Below are 4010 nucleotides of genomic sequence, written 5' to 3'. Positions count from 1 at the left end.
TGATGAAGTGTGTATATTTGAAGAAAGGGGGACCCCTCTGCAATCCTTTAAGACTGGAACAGACAAAGGACAGAGACATATAGTGTAACAGCAGAGCCACCCATGAGCTCATAATTTATCCATGTCTGTATAAAAAGACTTTACTGAAAGAGTGGAGTCCATTTCCAGTAGTGAAAGAAGCAAAATAGAAATGAATAACAGAATAAAAGTTAAATATGCTCATGTTAAGTCAAAATTGAGGGATTAACATTAAAATTTTAACTTACTATCACATCATTTTCAATTGTTATCACAATTTATTAAAATTATAACTATTTCTTTCATCTTTTGACAGTAATGGGCTTCCATACAAAAGACAAAAAGTGAGTGTAATATTTGGAGAGAGAATGACAGAGAGGGAATGACAGATTGAACACAAGGTCAAAGTGACAATCCAGTTTATTTCCACAGATAACTTTCCATACAAACAGCCACAATCAGATGAGCTTGTTAGAGCCTCGGCTCTCTTTCAGAGGTGTTGATGTGTGTTAGGGACAAATGTGTCCCATTATAGTCATGGCTTGAGATAAAACCACATCAAAAGCAGAAAATGGGATTGTTTTTTTTTGTTGTTGTTATTGTTGCAGAAATAGTCCTATTTTTTCCAGCTGTTTAGCCTCCAAACAAGCGGACACTGACAGCAGCCAAAGCAGAGAGCCGGAGACATGATGTAATCAGCTCAGCCTCAGTCACCCATTAACTGATGCAACACATTGGAGAAATTGTCTTTGTGTGTTTCCTGCAGGGAAGGGGCTTACACATGTTTGCCCGATTTAACCACACATCTCCCAAAAAACTTTCTCGGTCAACAAAATGACACACAGAGACAGACCAAGAGCAAACACTCAGACCACTACAAGCTTGGTGACGTTCTTTGATAAAGGGATGTTTGGCCGCAGTTTATCTTTTTCATTTTTTTCTTGCACTGTGATCCTGGCATCTGTGCTTTTTTTTTTTTTTTCTTGGCATCATTCCCAACATGTACCACCTGAACTCATAAAATAAGATAAAGGATAATTTTACCCAAATTACAAAATAAATATTTGATCACTCACACAGAAATTTAAAATTTATATGCAGTTTATATTCTGGATAATCCACCTACTCTGAGTACTGTTTTCCAGGGAATTGTACACATATACATATGAGCAAGCCTATGGCCATGTTCACTGCTCTGTGAGGCTGTACTTAGGCACAGCTGTGCTTTGAGTTAATCGCTATAGCCAGCTCGCCAGCGTGATCACAACAATGATGCTAACATGCAAATATTTGATAGGTATAATTTTGAGTATGTTCACAAGCATATATTAGCATTGTAGCATGCTACCATTTGCTAATTAGTGCTTAACACAGAGTACAGAGTAAAGCAAATGTGAACCTCATGGTGGCGCCAGAGGAAATGTTTTTGAATGTCTGTACAAATTTTCATGGCAGTTCATCTGGTAGCTACTGAGATATTTCAGTCTGAACCAGTGTTGTTGACCATCTGACAGATTGACTGATATTTACCATCAAACAGCAAGAAAAGCAGCAGCGTCCTCAGTCTGTTGATCAGGTGTGCTGGTGTCCAGATTTTAGTTTACATTTAAAAGCTTATAAACAAGTTTGTTCCACATTAAGTAGACCTGATTAACAGAGACCATAATACTGGATGTTGCTCTTGAATGCAGCGTCTTGTTCTGAGTATTTCCAGGCGACATAGATCACACCTCTCCATCCTGTTTCTTAAAATCAAATTACAGTGCAGTGGTTTTGTGAGGTAGGACATTTGACATGTTTAAGTTTCAGTTTTATATGTTTAATTTTTGAGATATGCATTTCTCAGACTTCTGCCAACATGCCAATGGAGCACAATGTTAGTTCTGGCAGACCACTGAAGGTTTCCCCAGGGTTCAAGTTTGGGACCTATTTTGTTTACTATTTTTAAAAATGACTTGGCTAAGGACATTCAAGCTAAAATAAACCTATATGCTGATGACACTGTCATTTATATGCATGCTCTCTCCACAGTACAGGCGGTGGAAGCACTTCAGATTGCATTTCAGTCATTACAAACTGCTCTTACAAACTGAGTTTAAAATTGGTTTTAAATGCTCAGAAAAGTATGTTTATAGTCTTCTCAAAAACTCAAGGCCCTTGTGCAAGTACTTTGGTGCATGGATAGACAACAAGCTTTCATTAAAGTAGTTATTGCATATAGCTCTGGTAGTTACCAGCTACACTCTTCCAAGGGGTTGCTTTTTAATGTACCACAAACTTGATAGATCTGGGGAAAACTGTACTTTTCGACTATACACCTTGGATATGGGATAATCTGAAAAAAAGATCTAGACACATTTATATCCACTGGTGAATTTAAGGGCATCATAAAGAATGTGGTGAAGGAGGCATGTGGCCACTGTGTTTGAATAATTGTCACATCAGAGAAAGTTTGCCTGCAACAAGGGCCAATTTGATAACAGTCATGGTTGTGTTTCCAACCCAACCTGTTTATCCATTAAAACAGGAAACAGAAGTTTCCCACTTTGTTTTAATTGGTCAAATAACATTTTCCCTTGACTGATAAGCAAACCAGCTGTGAAGGGTTCCTTTTTTTTTTTTTTTTTTTTTTTTTTTTTTTTAATCATTTTGGAAACCCCATTCATTTGTCATAGAGTAGACATTCTGGGAAGTGTGCTTACTTGCTTGCTTGTTGTTGCTTGCTTTCAGTTAGCTGAGAAGGTCAGTACCACTTTCATGTCTAGTTAAGTATGAAGTTAGAGCCAGGATACAGTTAGCTTAGCCTGGCATAAAAACTAGAATCAGGGCAGAATCAGCTAGCTAAAAACTCTACCAGCACAGCTAAAGCTCACTAAATATAGTTTGTAACAGACATTTAAAACCCAAAACCTATGGTTTTATGGGGAGTTACATGCTATAACTATTTCTTGGCACACAGCAGCCAGGCACAGGTACTTCCTGGAGACCTGCAGTTGCCATGAGGTTGCTAAGTGACCAAAAGAGACTTGCCTGGATGATTTAACCACTTACTGCTACAGGGCATCCAGACCAAAAAACATTTACCAGTTTGTTAATAATTACAGTGCAGACTTGTTACAGTGCAATTACAGTGCAAAAATGACTTACCTAACTTTAATTGTTGGCTTACTACAAATCAGACACCTGTGACAGATTGCCGATTACTTTATTAACATTTCTAACTACAGAATTGGGGGGTTAGAGTAAGGAGGTTTATCAGAAAGCTTGTAATCCTGTAATGGCTTTAATAATGGATGTAATAATGTCTTCCACATAAGAAAACTTGATTAGAGTCAATTCTGTATTCCCAATGAAAACAGGAAGGAGAACTTTCCTGTAGCCTTTGTTTTTGGCAAAACAGCAGTTTCCTATGAGAGGAAATCTTTGTTACTATAGTACGGCCCTATTCATTTCTCATAAACATTTAATTCTTATACTAAGCAACATTAAGCTTCCCATAAATATTGCATGTATTGAATTACATATCATCATATATTTTCAGGGCTGGTTATGTAATCTTGGTCAGCATCTTAGTGTTTTTATAATAATGTTAACCCTCCCATACAAGGAATAATACAAGAATTCTTTAAAAATAGAGAAAAGGCTTTGCATCAAATAAAAGCATTTGTTTTACTCTCCAAAGCCCTGCTTGACTTCATTGTAGCTCAAAGCTACAGAGGATATCTGCTGAGGTTCTGTCTGCCTCCCACACCCCATTAGACATGCAAACCAACCATCATCAATGTAAATCAAGTCTGAGCAACCACTGGGCCCACAGTTGATGAACCATGGTTTGCTCCGCGTTTTCGATCCTGTGAAGATTTATTGAGATACACTCCTAAATGAATCCTTTTGGCCTTATCACTTGGATGGATGAAGAGAAGCTACTTGTCTGGGTTCAGGCTTGCTTGTTTAGTTGACTAATTTTGAAGCGTTTTGCTGAATTGCCATTT

Source organism: Chaetodon trifascialis, chromosome 2, assembly GCF_039877785.1.
Source record: "Chaetodon trifascialis isolate fChaTrf1 chromosome 2, fChaTrf1.hap1, whole genome shotgun sequence".
Taxonomy (NCBI): Eukaryota; Metazoa; Chordata; class Actinopteri; order Chaetodontiformes; family Chaetodontidae; genus Chaetodon; species Chaetodon trifascialis.
The sequence above is the reverse complement of the archived record's forward strand: the minus strand, read 5'-3'. Positions refer to the sequence as shown.